We start from the raw sequence: 18,607 nt of genomic DNA, 5'->3' as shown, positions 1-18,607 counted from the left end.
CACCGCAGCGTTGGTGCAACAGCCTTAGATTTTTAGATGATTTTAAAGCTTTTGTGCGTAAATTGTTTGTTTGTTCCGAATTGTTGTTGCGTTTTATGTGCGCAAAATGTTGGCAGCTATTGGATCGTTCACTAAGTAATTTCGTTTATTTTTAGTGCAATTTAAACACGATTTTTTTATTGTGTAAAATATTTTACCAAATTATTATATGTATATTCTCCATTTTGATCCTACAACTTTTGCCATCTTTTGGGCAAACGATTGATTCTTCGGTCATAAAATGTTTGGGCCTTTCAGGCAAAAAACTGGTTCAAGAGATTTTCAACGTCCTGATACGATGCGAAGCTACTCGCTTGCAAACAATTTTGTAGAGGCCGTAACAAGTTCGAAGGTGCGTCAAATCGTAAGAATATATTGAACCAATCAAGCTGCAAAAGTATTTGGTAAGTCGTCAAACTTGTATGAGTTCTCGCATCATCCTAGTGAAATACTATACCTTTTCTATTGATCAATTTCGGTTTCTAGTGTTTGACGCCTCGCTCAATTTGTCCAGCTGATCAAAGTGCATTGCAGAATTAATCGTAATATTGCTGGACAAAATCTCAAAATAAACGAACTCCTTTGATCTCCCATCAAACAGACAACATAACCTTCTTTAGTGACTATCAGCCTTCGAAGTGGCTTCAGCTAATTCATCCTTTTTAGAATATAATATCTTGCGCTTTGTTTTCTTGCAAATAACTTACTTTTCGTCGCCAGTAACAATGCCCCTCAAAAATAGATCACTTCTTTGTCGTTTGATAAGCAAATCTATGTTGGTAAAGCGCTGCAACAAACTTCGTACTGTAAGAAAATGAGAAGAACTCATGACACATGGTTTATCAAGCTTCGAAACTAATCCTGGACGTTTAATGTCCTTGTGAACTTCCGCGAACAATTTATACAATTTTAATATTTCAGGAATCTCTCGATTTCTCATTCGACGATTGCCCACATCGACTTCAAGAGTACTTCCAGAACGTGGTGCATCCTCAAGGTCGAAATTGCCCAACCCAAAATTTATAAACCAATTTTGGAATTGGCTTTCGGTCAACACCTCTTCTCCGTATACCTTACTCATTCATCCTCCTGCTTAAATTGCATTTTTACACTTTTGTTAGTAAAACAGTAGAATGTGCCGAAAATGCTGTTTTCGATCTTCTATCTTCGATACGGCACTAAAAAAATTATGTAAGAACATTTTTTACAAACAAGCTTTCTACATCAGCAATTCTAATGTGTAACGGCAAAGTGGTTAAGTGTGAAAGTGGCTGCAAAAATTCAATAAGATCAGCTGTGGTCATCAAACGAAATTAATTTCTCGGAAACAGTTAAATTCAAAATTGGTGACTTCAAGGATGATTTCTCTGAAAGCATTTGTTAACTCCGTTATATATTAAATAAAATCAAATAATCACATATTTCTAAGGTGTCCACTTTTTTTTGTCCGCTACTGTAGGTGTCTTTCAGGCGACGTCCAGAGACATCCCGTAATTTTCCGTGTGATGACCTGATATATTGTATGTTTAGTTTCTGAAGTTTCGTTCTTCTGGATGCAGCAGACCATATTGATGCGGCGTAGTTTATGAACACAATTGATTTTATGTTTTCTCGACAATCCGTCCGTTAGTCGCCCCATATTTTCAAAGAATTTCTATCCCCTCTCGGCCAGCATATTGAGTTTACCCAAACGTAAACGTTCAAAACTCGTTTAATATCAAAGAGTTTGCTTATAAAAGTCATTTAAATCTTTGGAAGCGGTTTAAGGGATTACATGGATTTTTATTCAAACCTTTTATTATTCTAAAGATACATACTTTACAAGATTTTGTAAACTTTTCAAAGGAAAATATTCAAAGCTCGGTCATTACGATGTCATTTCCGACAGTGCTTGGAAAAAAGGTGCATCCGCAGAATTTATTACAAGATCATCTGAAGTAAAAAAATACGTATTTTCATTAAGATCAGAAACTAGGTATTTGACGAAGAAAGAAAGTGAAAATTGTTGATTTTGACAGATGTTTTTACAAAAATCCCAATTTTTGGTGAACATTTCTCAATGTTTTTTTAATCTTTTTTAATTAGTTATATTTGAAAAAAAAAACTCCTTCGTTCAAGACCAGGGAAAGTATATCTCGAAAACATGTGTAAAAAAAAGAGAGAACTGACTATCAACTTTGAAATCACTCTTGTTTTTTAACTGACTACAAAGCAGACTTCGTGCGCCCAACTTTTCGGCTGTATCCCAAAAACTTTTAGGAGGATCAACATGAGCAGTTAGGAACATATTATAGAGGATGTTATAAAATGATATGTCACAATAAAAAATCGATCTTTTGAAGCTGTGAGTCCGACGTAACCCCTTAAAACTTCGAGAACATTGCTATAGCAGCTCTCCGAATAAAAGAGATGTATGAAATGCAAACCATAAATAATGCTACAAGAGCCTGAATATTGTAAATGGTTGTTAACACACCTCAAATTAGAATAAACAAAACAAAAACACGAAGGAAGTCAAAACCACGAAAGTAAACAAACAAAAACGAAATTAATTTCACTGTAAAGCTCGGCCAATGCACGAACGACAACTTCGTTTGTCGTGGTCAATATGGAAATGCGAGGAAAATAGCAATAAAACAATTCATTTGCGATGAAAAAACATACATACATATATACTTACATATATACATTATTATTGTATATTTACTGTATACTTGAATACATGGTTCAAATACTGCAATTGAAGCAAACGCCGGGCTCGTGATTATCGGGAATATACCAACTGCTCGACGCCGTGAGCAAATTTCAGAACATTTGCCTAGAAAAGCGTAAGAATTTCGGCGGTATGCCAGAAAGCTTTGATTTTGTATAGTAAGAACGTACATATGCACACAGATATCTGTCTATCTACACATACATACACAACCATCCACCAAGCATAGTGAGTACTTCAACTATTTGAGCTTTGCGTTCAATGGTTCGCTTATCGCTTCATACGCTTCGCGCTCGTCGGCTGCGTGTGCGGCTGGCAATTAGCAAAGTAAAATGAAAGCAACAACCATTCGTTGACTGTCGACTGTAGAGCCGCGGGGCAACGCTGCGAGGACAAGGTGGCAAGCAAAAGCGTTTGCGATGACGCTGAAAAGTTGCGGACACCAAGCAGCTAGCGTGCAAAGCTCGACCGGCTGCGTTAGTCAATCGGTGTCCGACCGAAACGAAAGATCTCACATTGGCCAAGGAAAATTCTACGAAAAAAATCGTTAGCATTTCCGCCATTAGCTTTATTTTAAGTAAAGGAAAATCGACAAAAATTTACGACTAGGCTACGGAGAATCTCACGCGCAAGAACAGACGACGAATCTAAAGCAAAAATCTAAAATTAATCCCTAGTTAAACAGTTGAAATTGTTAATAAATTGCAACGAATTGAAGAGCAGTTCAATAAGCTAAACGAACACAGTAACATTAAGTCTTTTCCTTTAAACGAATTAATATATTTGCGCCTAACGGTTTTTGTAGTAAAAGTCAATATACGAGTAAATCACAAAATTCTCACGAACACCGCTACAAAGAAAAGTGTAAATACGGTCCTAAAAATATAAGTATGTATGTATGAGTGCTCGAATAAAAATTATAATAAACAGTTATCAAGTGTAGTAAACGAATAACTGTAATATAAAGGACACACAAACAAAATAAAGTATATATTGAAAAAATTAAACTTTAGTTAATTAGTGAAAGCCACACAACATATACATATATATATATATCCACATAAATGCTTATGAAATTCGAATCCTGTTAGTATATATATTGAGAACATTGCGACTAATTGAGTAAATTTATATAGTGACGTCACTTCCGTTATTAACACGAATTAAAAAGTTGGAAGAATCGCCTGCGCGCGTATCATTCTTCGTACACTGTAAAAAATACTGCACCAATTGCTTCCAAAATAAATAATTGCGAACTTAGCGACATAAGCGATACAAAGCGATACGGCAAAGAAGGAGTTATTTCACAAAAATTTTCTCGTTAACTTGAAGTGATTAAAGGTGCACTACAAGAAGAGGTCGAGAACTAGAAAAAGAGTGAAGCTTGATACAGTGCCTTAACCATATATTGAGTGAGTGAATTGCAAAAGCTCGAGCAATGTAGAGCTGCATTGAAAACGATAATTAGCCCAAGGATTCAAAAAGTTTTGGTAGGTATGCTAGTCATATGGACACCTTTTTTTACTTTTTTATAAATTTGATTAGAAATACGAAAAGACTTATTCGACTACCAAGATATATCGAGACTACTAATTTTTTTCAGTGCATTCAATTGAATTAATCTCCCTATCATGTCATTGCACATTCTGCACATTGCGCATAGTGTCACATATAGTATTTTACATTTATTATTAAAAAAAAATGCGAAAATGCAGCTCAACATACAGTAGGAGCAATCATTTGCGGCATAAGGGGCATATTTAATGCAATCTCATGCATGTGCAGTCACAAGAACTAGAATACGCTGCACTTGTTACACGCCGAAAATCACTAACCCGCCCGCAGCTTATGGCGCACGAAGTGTGCCGAAGGTTATGATCGCTTAAGAGAGCCAGTTTATGATCTTAATAAAACTGAAATTACTCATACGCCCACGCCATCGCACAATTGGTTGAAGATATTTTGTGCTCTTCCTCATTTATTTTACTTTTATTTTTATTTAAATAGCCATGCATATAGGCAAATATATGCCTGATTGCGCGCATAACTGTGAATTGTAAATTTATTGAAAGCTCGTCGCCTTTGACGCTTGGCGATGACTGTAATCACTGGACGGCCATTATCTTTTTTGTATACCATATACAACGCATTATTCATACACTTGCGTACTAAGATGTTTTTCCGCGAATTGCTGACATTTCCTCATTTATTTTTTTTTTAATATATTAGCATATATTTACCGGCTTTCATAACTAATCGTTGGAATTTGGCGACCCAAAGACATGATATAAGAGTATGAAGGCTCATTATGGAAAGTAAAGCCTTTCTAGGCTTGCAGCTACTAGTCACACAGAAATGGAAAAATCAAGAAAATTCTGTCCTAAACATATTTCCATCTAATAACTAAGATCTGATTATGTTAAACCACTCTGCAGCCATCTTAACAATAAACAATTTACTGGAGCATTTTAGTTTATTCGTAAAGCTTTTTAACTCATTTGTAAATATTTTACTATCATGAAACTTTTCAAATACAGTCTTCGCATCAGTGATTTCCCAAAAAAATTTGGTTATAATAAGACAAGAACTTTTATATACAGACTACATATACAATTTATGAACATTTTTTGATGCCTCATGAGTTTCACTTGTTATTCTGATTGACAAAAAATGATAGGTACTTCTAAGGGCAAAAATAGTAAGACTTTTTAATTTAAATTTCCCATGAAAATCCTTTCGTCGAAATATTTTTTCCAACCTAGGAATGACTGTCAGTGATATCTGTATCAAATGTCACATCAAAATAATCATTATTGTTTAGTATAGGCTTGTCATTCTGAAGTACCAAAAGTGCATTTGGCGATTTTTACGATGAGTAAAAGTATTCTTCAGAAAAGTTCCATTAAATTTTGTGTGCGGAATCAAATTTCTGGTGTCGAAACGTTTAGAATGTTGGAAAAGGCCTTTAGTGATAATTGTTTGTCGATAGAAAATGTTTTCGATTGGTACAAATTATTAGATCGAGAACGCATTGAAGACTGAACCACGGCCACGATGGACATCAAAATCAACTGTTATCAATACATCATGACGATTAACAGTCGGAGATCTTACTGGCATCGTTGGAATATCGGAAGGAATAGTGAAAACCATTTTGAAAGATCACTTTGGCCTAAGGAAAGTGAAAGCACAATTGGTCCCAAAGTCACAAATTTTTTTCGAAAATTAGCGTCGCGTTAACGTCTGTGAAACAAAGCCTTCCGACTATCAGGATGTCATTGAAAAGTATTACTAGCGATTAGTCTCGTATCTATGCTTACGACACGGAAACAGACTATCAATCGACCGAATATCCTGGTAAAGATGAGCCGAAGCCGAAAAAACCACGTCGAAGCATGAATAAAAGGTTATGTTGACAGTTTTCTTCGATTATCAAGGTGTGGTGCACCCAAATTCCTACCGACCGGCCAAATTATCAGCGAGGCATACTATTTAAGTATTATACGTCGTCTGCGCGAAGCTATTCGTAAAAAAAGGTCGGAATTATGGGTCGACAACTCTTGGGGACGACATAGATGTTGAAGACTAAGTTATGAACAAAGTCTTACCATTTTTTGTTCATATATGTGTATTAATTTTTGTATAAAATCGACTATCCGGAAAATGTTCTACGGATCATTCTGAAATACTTTGCTTAAGAGCCTATAAGTCTAAAATCGGTTTCGAGCCAGAGATGTATAGTGAAAAGAAATCCTTTATTTTAAAAGTGTGGCCGCAGGACGACAGCTCACAGTATATAAATGATCCCCTATTCATCACATCACACACATAGCAAAAACTTCTTAAACGTCAATCCTGACTTATCCATCACCTGAGCCGGTTCATCGCGATTCAACCAGGACGGTTTTCAATTAACGTTGTCATATGTTATTCACCTTTCTTCACCGGGAACTAACTGCTTCAGAAACCAGGATCGATTGTTGCGATTCAGCAGTTATTCGCAGATGGAAATACTATTCATGGGTTGTTTGGCGTTAATTCATGTGACAGCGTCTTTATGGAGTCAGCTTAATTTTAACGGTTTCCAACAAATGGAAAAAATGGCATATTGTCTTTACTGGTGTCCATCTTTGATGCATCCTCTAACAACGCTAAGTCAAGCAACCAAAAAGCTCACGTTCACTAAACTTGGTTTTCAATGAATCGATTGTGACATTCGATGTGTGGCTTGTGGCGCCGTACTGTTGGAACAACATATTGCCCAAGTCCATATCATCCAATTCGGGCCAAAATATTCAGTTGTTATTGAGCGGTAGCGATTCCCATTCACAGTAACGTGCCAGTCTTGAACATCACGGAAAAAGTACTTCCCAATGACGCCGCCGGTCCATAAACCGCAGCAAATCGTAATTTTTTCATCGTTTACTTTTTTTAATTTTGTTGACTTATGGAGTATGTACGAATGTACTTTCATAGGAATATAAAATTCCATTGATATCTCAAACTGTTTTTATTTCGAAAAACTTTTGTCGCGCTCTTATAGAAAAATCCGCTTTTAAAGTTGAGGCCACTTACTCCGAATTTCGGTAGTAAATTTGGTAATTTCGACTCGTTGTTGGATCGTATATCTTTCCATGATGAAATGGCAAACCTTACTGAAGAGAATTGCCAAATGAGCGGGAAAAATATGGCGTTGTTTGCTGTCCCTATCGGTCTACTTTTGTAGCGTATTTTTGAAAAATCCGTTATGTACAATTTATGGTGCACTGTGTCAACAAATTTTTCAGCAGTCGAACCAATGTGCCACTAAAACTTTCAAACCATCGTTTGTATATTTGTTCAAAGTATTTTCTAACACTTTGGGCTTCGGCACAATGCTAAGTGTCTTGCATCCGCATGTGCAACATCTGCAGCATTGTAGCAAGATTACAAGTAGGCAACGATGAGAGCGGCGTGTGAAATGACAAAAGACAAACACTGTGGATGCAGCGACGTGCATTGGAGGCGCTAATGGCTGCTGGCACTTGGAGACGATACAGCAGACAAATGGTGTGATAATTCTTCTGGCGAAACGATTAGATAAAGTGCCGATTTCACTATATGCAAATATTCAACAGTTTTCTTGAAAAATATATTAATTATACACGTACATATGTATATAAAGGGTGATTTTTTAAGAGCTTGATAACTTTTTTTTAAAAAAAAAACGCATAAAATTTGCAAAATCTCATCGGTTCTTTATTTGAAACGTTAGATTGGTTCATGACATTTACTTTTTGAAGATAATTTCATTTAAATGTTGACCGCGGCTGCGTCTTAGGTGGTCCATTCGGAAAGTCCAATTTTGGGCAACTTTTTCGAGCATTTCGGCCGGAATAGCCCGAATTTCTTCGGAAATGTTGTCTTCCAAAGCTGGAATAGTTGCTGGCTTATTTCTGTAGACTTTAGACTTGACGTAGCCCCACAAAAAATAGTCTAAAGGCGTTAAATCGCATGATCTTGGTGGCCAACTTACGGGTCCATTTCTTGAGATGAATTGTTGTCCGAAGTTTTCCCTCAAAATGGCCATAGAATCGCGAGCTGTGTGGCATGTAGCGCCATCTTGTTGAAACCACATGTCAACCAAGTTCAGTTCTTCCATTTTTGGCAACAAAAAGTTTGTTAGCATCGAACGATAGCGATCGCCATTCACCGTAACGTTGCGTCCAACAGCATCTTTGAAAAAATACGGTCCAATGATTCCACCAGCGTACAAACCACACCAAACAGTGCATTTTTCGGGATGCATGGGCAGTTCTTGAACGGCTTCTGGTTGCTCTTCACCCCAAATGCGGCAATTTTGCTTATTTACGTAGCCATTCAACCAGAAATGAGCCTCATCGCTGAACAAAATTTGTCGATAAAAAAGCGCGAAACACATTTCGAACCGAACACTGATTTTGGTAATAAAATTCAATGATTTGCAAGCGTTGCTCGTTAGTAAGTCTATTCATGATGAAATGTCAAAGCATACTGAGCATCTTTCTCTTTGACACCATGTCTGAAATCCCACGTGATCTGTCAAATACTAATGCATGAAAATCCTAACCTCAAAAAAATCACCCGTTACTATAGATCTATGTATGTTCATATGCTTTTAATTATATTTTTAATTGCATATAAGTACAAATATTTGTATTTATATTTAATAATTTAGCTGATGGTGTGAACCGAACAAATTTAGTGAATTCGCCAGTTCGGTTGACATTACAACGCTGGCGCTTCGAATAAGGTCAATTAGTTTCAATTTTCATTTACTCAAATTTCTGCCTTTGCCATACAAAATATGTTCATTTGACAAACGTCGCGAGTTCAGAAGTTTGCGTTCATGTTTTTCGCCAGACTCAGCATTAGTTTTCGACATATTGAACATTTACTCAGTCGCTGAAGCTTCTATGTCTGTGGTACATATGTATATATGTATATACAAACGCTTTGTCAGCATTTGAGCTTCCCCAAATTACCAAACCATATTGAATGCTGTTGCGAAGCGTAGGAAAAATTAATTGAATATGCAAAATGCTTCATTAACGAAAGATCGAACGCCTTATTTGGGCACAACAAGCAAGTATGACGACACAAAACAATTGAGACTCCGAAAATGTGTAGGTAAATACGAAAAGCATAATTCATATATAATATAATACTAAGTTTTAGCAATATCTCACAGTGATTGTCATGCTGATAACTCAGAGTGATGTAGGCTTGAAAGCATATTTTAATTTTTTGGAGCGGAGCTTGTGCCCGCACATTTTCTTCACAAAGCAGGCGCCGTCACTATTCACAGCTTAAGTTGACTTGTTTTGCCTTCATATACATATCGGTAATGAGGTTGTTGTTGTCTGTGACGCTATGCAACACCTACACATTCCAGTCGAACTGAGTTCAATATGAACCATTTTAAGAGTTTATGGCTGGCTGATCAAAAGTTTGACTGAAAAATATTTCGAAATATCGTTTCTTTCTTTATATACCCTGAATAGGGTATTCTAAGTTTGCCACGAAGTTTGTAACACCGATTAGCATCAGCACTGCAATGTGTATAACACCAACGTTGGCAGTAATACCTTGATAACGTGGACCACTGTGCCGCTGACAGTGAGCTCAAAGCTAGTCAAGAACTGCATTACCTCACTAGCTGTAGCATCATACTACTTTCAAATTAAACTTGTCTGGGTGTCCGACCACAACGGAATCGTCGGAAACTGTAAAGCCGATGAGCTCGCTAGAAAGACCACCCTTACCCAAATCCCATTAGGATGGGCACGAGCAGGCGTTTACCTGTCTTCGTGCACTCGGGCGCTGGATGTGTGGAACTCGCGCGAGCTCAGTAAGCGTTGATCAACAACCAGCAGTTGCTGGGTTGCGAAAGCTTCTGGCCGAGAGTGGAACGTCAAAGTTTTGTGTTGCTGCTAACTCTTAGTAAAGTTCACATGTCCGTAATGATAGGACTTCTAACTGGACTCTGTTCCATTGGCGCTCACGCGGTGAGACTAAAGATTTTGGAGTACGAAACTGGTCAAAGTTGCTGAGATTAGAGGAGATGGAAACGTCTACACACCTACACACTTTCTTCTTCACTGTTCAGATTTCTTCAGACTAAGGTTGAAACATCTTGGTTGTCAAACTTTCTAAGGATGTTCGTCTGTGATGGGGAATACCCGAACAAGTCTCTCAAATTTTGAGATATCCATCTGAAATTTTCCACACGTCCTTTTCTCTCTAAGAAACTGCTTATTGGGCGGAATCGCTGATATCGAATTACTATAGCATATAGCTGCCATACAAACTGAACGATCGGCATCAAGCGCTTGTATGGAAAACTTTTGCAGTTGACGAGATATCTTCACGAAATTTGGCACAGGTTATTTTCCAATGCAAGAGTACACTTTTCGAAGAAATAGTTCAGATCGGCGACTATAGCATATAGTTGCCATACAAAGTGATCGACCAAAATTATGTTATTTTATGGAATCTTTAAATGTGTGAAGGGTATTATAGCTTCGATGCAAGTTAACGTTTTTTGGTTTCAAACTAGCCGTAGATACATATATACATACATAAAAACGTACATACATATCATTATAATTATAATTTCCATTAACGGGTTGAAGGAGAGCTTCTGGCGAATGTGCTCCAAAAATCTTGCAGTATACAACACGCGTACACACATACCGTACATATGGATTAGCAATTTTCAATAGGCACATAACAGTAAAATGTTTATGAACACATATTTAAATAATATATAAATGTGTGTCAGCGAATAAATTCATGATTCATACATAGAAGACGCCGCTGTCTCTACACAGCCTCTTGAAGATCCGATCATGTCGCCTCGTCACTGCGAAAGTGAATTTATTTGGCTGTGAGCAGCTGACAACATCTGAAGACAGAAAATTTAACAAAATAAAAGAATCATACAGCATTCAAAGATGATTAGAATAGATATTCGCTCATTTGTACAAACATACATACATATGTATAATTGTGAATTCATTTGAACATCTCTCTAAGGCTACTGCAACCACATACAAAATCACTTACATGTGTTTGTAGCTGAAGTCACTGGCATAGCGCTATAAATTTTTATGGAGGCGCGAAAATTTGGGTCAACGATGCTTAAGTGTTTGCTAGTGGTTTTCTAACAATCTCCGAGATTCGAAGATTCGATTCTTAAAAGTCATTTGCTTTCCCTTCTGCACAGCGCATTGTCTATTTTTAAAACAAATATTTACGTGTTGAATTTGGTGTTGCGAGGCGTTAAATACTTGAGTTATGACTGTCAGTGTCAAGCAGCAAGTTCTGCATACGTACCATATGTACATATATACAGACATATGTACATATGTATATTTGTATATAGAAATATAGCCGCACTCACACTCCCCAAGGAAGTCGTTCTGTCAAAAACGTAAGCGTCAAGCGGGAGTCTCTGTTTGAAAATTGTATTTTCGAAATATCCAAAAATGTAGCAGCGCTTGTTCTACTTCCCCCCAAAGATTTTGATTTTATAAGCATCTGTTTATAGTTTTACTTTCGGCTACATGCATTAGCCGTCAACAGCCATAATGGTGATGGTAAATAATCGAAAATATGTTTGCCTTTCTCGCTTAAAACTCATCCATGTTCTCCACCAAACCAATTAAATGCCAATTGTTTATGGCTTGTCGTAATTTTTGTAATTTTTCCAAAACACAAAAATTTTGCCCTTTGGCAACAACTCGGCAATTGTCTGCTTAGGCTGTTGAAAAACGTTAATTAATGAGTTTTCAGTAAGAGATTTCGAAACAAGCCTTTTTGAAACACAACATTTCCCCGCAATGTACCACATTCTTGCACCTACAGCTACAAATCCCTTGTTATGTAAGTGAATTTACATTTTGTTTATTTATTTTTCCACGCAGTTTGAATTGCTTTCCCCTCTGTATAAAAGTCTTTTATGTTTAGATCTTCCGCTTATATTTACTATTAATTTTGAAACGTTAAGTCTCTTGAGAACCTTGAAAAACTACAAATACTGGCGTTAAAAGATATATATCTGTGTATAAAGACTACACCACGGAAATTTATATACTTACATATGCAATAATATTTTTTTATCGGATTAATGAAGTTCTGTTTGTAAAAAATATGTACATAGAAAGGCTATACCTATAAATTTTTATAATAAACAAAAATCTCATATTGTGAAACTTTCGACCTCAACTCGGCTGATTAGGTTGGCGTAATAGGTAATCTGGCTGAAAAAAATATCAATTCATCACTAAAATAAACACAATTTTCATTTGTAATCGTGCTTAAAGTAGACGAAATGTTGACTTATTTGCATCAAAATATTTCTACCATATCCAAAAAAAATAAATATTTAAATAATTGGTATAAGTCAAGGCTTCTTTCAAGTACAAAAGTTTCCAGAAATTGTAAATAAAACGCAAAATATTTATTTACTCATTAATATTTATTTTGTTGCCTTCAAAGTTATCCCCAGCAGATGGAAAACACTTATGCCAACGATTTTCCAGTCCTCGAAACACGTTTCATAAGCACTTTTTAGCACCTTTAGCTTTTGTTTTATCTCCTTGATTTTTTTAGCGAATTTTGTTTTTTCTCTTGGATCGACTGAAACCGAGTTCCATGGAGTGGCAATTTCAGTTTGGAGAGTAAGAAAAAATCACACGGAGCCAAATCTGGTAATACGGTGGTTGATTGATGGTAGTCATTGCGGTTTTGGCTTTTAATTCGGTAACAATCGTGGCTCGATGCGATCGTGCATTATCATAGTGTAAAATTCATGAATTGTTTTTCCACAATTTCGGCCGTTTTCGATGGATATTCTCACGCAAACATCTCAATACGGCCATATATTGACCATCTGTTCCTCTGGAATAAATTCATGATGCACCAAACCACGAATATCGAAAAACCAATAGGTATCGCTTTGATTTTTGAGCGGCTTTGGCGTGGTTTGGGCTTATTTTTTTCCTTCATTTCGATGATTGTTGACATATTTGTAGGTCAAACTCATAAACCCATGTCTCATGGGCAATTATAATGCCAAAAGAGACCAGTGTACGGTACTCTTATTGAAAAAAAATTAGTTTTTGGCGGACGAGTCGAGTAGGAATGCGTTTCATACCCAAAATTTCCTCCAAAATCATTCGAACGGACTCGCGAGAGATGTTGAGCTGCTCTCTTGCCATCTCTCTAACACTTGTCTGCCGATTTTCAAGCACCCTATCCTTCACTTTTTGAATATTTTCATCACTTGAAGAGGTCGAAGGTCCACCTGAACGAGGCATATCTTCAACGATATCTCGACCGTCTTTGAAGACTTTGTACCACTCGTAAGCTTGGGTTTTTGATAAAACTGTTTGAGACAAATTCTTTGTTTGATATTTTTATCCTTTGTAAAAATCGCCACGTTCACTGAGGTGTACCGACTTAAGCAGCAGCAGAATTTCGGCTGGAAATTTGAACTTGTAGTCTTTGAACTTACTGGTTGATTGCCGCAACCATGTTTGATTTAACATACACCCAGTTAAAAGAATGTAGGGGAATTAAATCGCATGATCTAGACATAATGTGTCCATGTTCAGACGTCAAACATGAGGCGTTGTACCGTATCCTTGAAAATATAGATCGTGCACGTTGATTTCATCGAATTCCGATCGGTCAAGATCGTGTTATAACCCTCGTTATTGATGCAACGTCATTTTCTGTCTCATTTTCAAATAAATAAGGCCCCACCACAATCTTCACCAAACGATCGATTTTTGGTGTTGTCATTGCATTTTCGGAACCACAAGAGAATTTGACTCCCACCAATAACGAAGGGGCTTATCTGAAAAGATAATTTTTCGATGAAAATCTTCGTTGGCTTCCAATCAACAAAGCAACAGCGCTTCAATTGGTCTATCGGCTTCAGTTCTTATCTTATCTTTAATCTTATATGTAGAGCCAGATCCAACCAGAAAATTCGTAGCGTTGTAGTAGAAGAGAGACCCAAATGCACAGAACGACGTTGAACTGACTGATTCGGATTAGCCTCAACACTGGCCTGAACGACCAGCGGTATTTCCTTCACTACGGGGTTTCTTTGACGGGAAGGTGGCACACTATCGAGAAGATTATAATCAATTTCGAATTTTTCTATTATGTGGTGAATAGCGTGCTCAGACGGAGTATTGTGGGGCCGCGTTTTGCGAAATAAATTTAACACAAATCTGAAAACAAACAGAGCCGCCACGAGTTATCAGTATCACGTCATCCATATTGGTAAACACTGTAGATTAACAGATTACTTTAGCGATTAAATTGTTTATAATGACTACTGGACGGATGTTCTACAAGAAAGGATACATCGATTACTGAAATTTTCCTGATAGTTTCCCAATACCATTGTCGATTGGTTCAAAAAATGCAGTTTCGGGGAAAAGTCGTTTAAAGTTTTACACACAGAAGCTGATTAGCTCAAACGTCTCGATCAACAACGGATTGGACAGGGAAAATCACATTTTTACAGTTCTGCTTATGAATAATATTTTTGTGATCCTAAAAACATACATTTTATATTATATTAATTACACTCGTACCTGTATTCGAGACTGCGAATAAATCTGTGCAATTTCTTACTTCCATAGAAATTCGTTAAAAATTTTGTTGACTATGTTTTATTAAATTCGCTTAGATGTTCAATGAGCTTTTAGAGAAGATGCGGAATTTTAATGAAATCTTTTATATACTTAAGTAAGATTATGTGCGATTTATTTTTATTTATTAAAATATTGATAGCAAAAGTTCGAGAGTTAAATAAATGCGAATATATAAAGCGATAAGCTAATCAATAAGCAGTAAATGTACATACAAGTATATAATATAATAATGGATGAGCAAAAAATGCGTCTGGAACAACTGAAGATAATCAAACTGATCTGGTTTATATTACTTTACCGACAGCTGAAACATGCAAGTAGTTCGCTAAACATTCAATTGGATGATTTATTTAGTTGTGACTATCGGTGATTTATGACTGATTCACATAGAACTTTTGCTTCGCTTCGACTTTGACAGAAAAGTCCGTTGCATGCTTTTGTATGGATTAGTTCACATCCAAGTGAATCTTGTTGGGCAACTCTCTGCTTTGTCAAGTAGCTGTCGCCATTTTTATAGGAGAGAACTAAAGCGTTCATTCTGACATACACTATGATTTTTTCTATGAACTGTCACGCAAAGCCGAAGAAATATTGGATGTGAATCAGGCGTTACTTTTGAGTATTTTTTTTTCTCTCTCTGCTCAGATGATGATGATTGCTCAGAAGAGCAAGTATATTACCTGGTTTTTTTTTTAAATGCTAATATATTTTTCATAATATTATTTGTAAATTTGTAAATGATCTGTGTGACTGCTGCAGCGGAAGCTACATTTGAAGGGAGGCGCATGGCATACATACATTCATATGTGTTCATGTAAAGGGTGATTTTTTAAGAGCTTGATAAAAATTTGCAAAATCTCATCGGTTCTTTATTTGAAACGTTAGATTGGTTCATGACATTTACTTTTTGAAGATAATTTCATTTAAATGTTGACCGCGGCTGCGTCTTAGGTGGTCCATTCGGAAAGTCCAATTTTGGGCAACTTTTTCGAGCATTTCGGCCGGAATAGCCCGAATTTCTTCGGAAATGTTGTCTTCCAAAGCTGGAATAGTTGCTGGCTTATTTCTGTAGACTTTAGACTTGACGTAGCCCCACAAAAAATAGTCTAAAGGCGTTAAATCGCATGATCTTGGTGGCCAACTTACGGGTCCATTTCTTGAGATGAATTGTTGTCCGAAGTTTTCCCTCAAAATGGCCATAGAATCGCGAGCTGTGTGGCATGTAGCGCCATCTTGTTGAAACCACATGTCAACCAAGTTCAGTTCTTCCATTTTTGGCAACAAAAAGTTTGTTAGCATCGAACGATAGCGATCGCCATTCACCGTAACGTTGCGTCCAACAGCATCTTTGAAAAAATACGGTCCAATGATTCCACCAGCGTACAAACCACACCAAACAGTGCATTTTTCGGGATGCATGGGCAGTTCTTGAACGGCTTCTGGTTGCTCTTCACCCCAAATGCGGCAATTTTGCTTATTTACGTAGCCATTCAACCAGAAATGAGCCTCATCGCTGAACAAAACACGCGCGCGAAACACATTTCGAACCGAACACTGATTTTGGTAATAAAATTCAATGATTTGCAAGCGTTGCTCGTTAGTAAGTCTATTCATGATGAAATGTCAAAGCATACTGAGCATCTTTCTCTTTGACACCATGTCTGAAATCCCACGTGATCTGTCAAATACTAATGCATGAAAATCCTAACCTCAAAAAAATCACCCGTTACTTTAGTCGCTGAACCTAAGAGGCAATTTCAAGCTTGTCAGCATGAAGTAGAAAAGAAGTTCGTGTATTTTTATACCCTGCACAGTATATACATATTAAGTTGTCACGAAGTTTGTAACACCCACTGTTTGTTCGTATATGTATATTTGCGGCTAGTCGCTCGGTTATTGAGATATCGTTATGAAATTTTTCACACGTGATTTTCGCCTGCCAATATCGGACTTCACTTTACTCGGTAGAGTTTAGTGTCCAAGACGACGCTACAATCTCCAAACAAATTGTTAAGAACCGACCACTATAGCGTATAGCTCCCATATGATCAAAAACTAATTTTGGTATGGATACATTTTTTTTATTATATTTGTCAAGGGTCTTTTACATACTACAAAGCCGTGTTTTAATGTTTCTTTGTACCTATGGTCAGAGAACGGCGTTGCTTAATGTAGCCGCCGGCTTTTGAAGCTCTGCCTTCGGCACCTTGCAATCATGTGGCAGGATGCAAGGGGTAAAAACTCATTCTTGGCACTCTTCATTGTCAGATCATCTATGGAAAGACTCAAATCAATATGGAAAAATAGGCTTTTCTTCACCAATATCGCTAATCTGACCTTGTTAATTACCCTCGGGGTGTATATTGTGTATTTTTGTGACGTCAGGCTAGAGAAGCCACGTCGTAGCCTTCTTCTTCTTTACTCGTCGTAGCCGCCCTTCTCTAAATTGAGAAAAAGCTCGGCAGAGGCGATCTTACTTTTGTGGAGGTTCACTTGGAGTACCCTCAGCTCTTGCTTCTGGACCATCAGACCGCCAGTGAAGTAGTCATGATCACTTCTATGTCGGGATCATTTTCTACTTCACCCGTCTCCAACATGTTTTTGTTGCCGTCCAAGGGATGGTGCTTCTTGAGGCGGAGGGACAGACTTCCTACGCCCCTCTGCTGCCTTATTGATCTGGATGATGTAGTTCTTTCCTCTATCTTCGTTGATAGATTTCGCCACGATTAAGACTCTCTAGTCGCTAGTTGGCACGTTCGGATTCTGTCGCTGCAATAGCCGCAGACTGTGTTTCGGGTTCACCATGCGAGGAATGTTTACCTTCGCTTCCGGAACCGATGAGATGCTACTGTTGTCTACCATCTCCAGTTTCGTTGCTACCCACAGATTTGGGAGCGTTCGTTTTTTATTTTGGTTTCAACAAGACGGCGTAACTTCCTACATATTGCATCAATCAATGGATTTATTGAGAGAACACTTCAGTGGGCCGGACGATTGGCCACCAAGACCGTGTGATATCACACCGTTTGACTTTTTCCTGCGGGGATATGTAAAGTCTAAAGTCTATGCGGACATTCGCCAGTTACCAGTCGAAATGCTCGAACGAGAAATCGAAAAATGGGATTCAACGGATGGAACATTTGGCATGTAGTCTCGCCTACATTTCTAAGAGGGAATCTACAAAAAATAAGTGCCAAAGTATGCTCTTTCGAATGATAATAAACATTTCGCATTAGATTTGAAATGTATGTGTTTTTTCCTTAAATCTGGACGTGCTTTGTTAGTCGATTTGACTAAAGATCATTGTGTCTTACAAACAGCAGCAACATAACAATGCCCGTCCTGGGTTTAAAAAGTAAGACACCTCGAAATGGATCACCCATTGTGTTGAAGTTTTTTTGGTTTCTTCATTAAAAAAGTAGGGAATCTCCGAATGGATCACCCCTTATATATACTATATCTCTATTTATCTACTGTTTTAAAACCCAAATTGTGTGCAATTTAGCTTTGAAATTTTGTGTCACTGCCCAGTCATTTTTGTAGCCGGGCACGATTTATGAGCAGTAAATGCCGGTTAATGTGTTTCCATACATATACAACAAAGAGTATCGCATGTGATAATTTTAGTATATATGCTGTATAGTTTTATTCTGTGGGAGAG

The 18,607-nt window shown here is 37.3% G+C and overlaps 1 protein-coding gene across 3 annotated transcripts in view; it reads left to right on the top strand.

Moving 5' to 3' along the window:
- The window catches only part of LOC105231652 (putative leucine-rich repeat-containing protein DDB_G0290503), a 134,888-nt gene that overhangs the window by 1,133 nt on the left and 115,148 nt on the right, over positions 1–18,607 (top strand). The window contains exon 1 of one of the 3 annotated variants that reach the window (XM_049449531.1): positions 3,209–4,242. The exons of 1 other annotated variant lie outside the window; for it this stretch is intronic. The gene's annotated coding sequence lies outside the window, so the exon portion shown is untranslated. Of the gene's footprint in view, positions 1–3,208; positions 4,247–18,607 lie in introns of those variants that run through there. One more of the 3 variants, XM_049449533.1, reaches the window with a different exon arrangement.

Source organism: Bactrocera dorsalis, chromosome 2 (genome assembly GCF_023373825.1).
Source record: "Bactrocera dorsalis isolate Fly_Bdor chromosome 2, ASM2337382v1, whole genome shotgun sequence".
In the NCBI taxonomy this organism is placed as follows: domain Eukaryota; kingdom Metazoa; phylum Arthropoda; class Insecta; order Diptera; family Tephritidae; genus Bactrocera; species Bactrocera dorsalis.
This window is presented reverse-complemented; position numbering and strand designations above follow the sequence as displayed.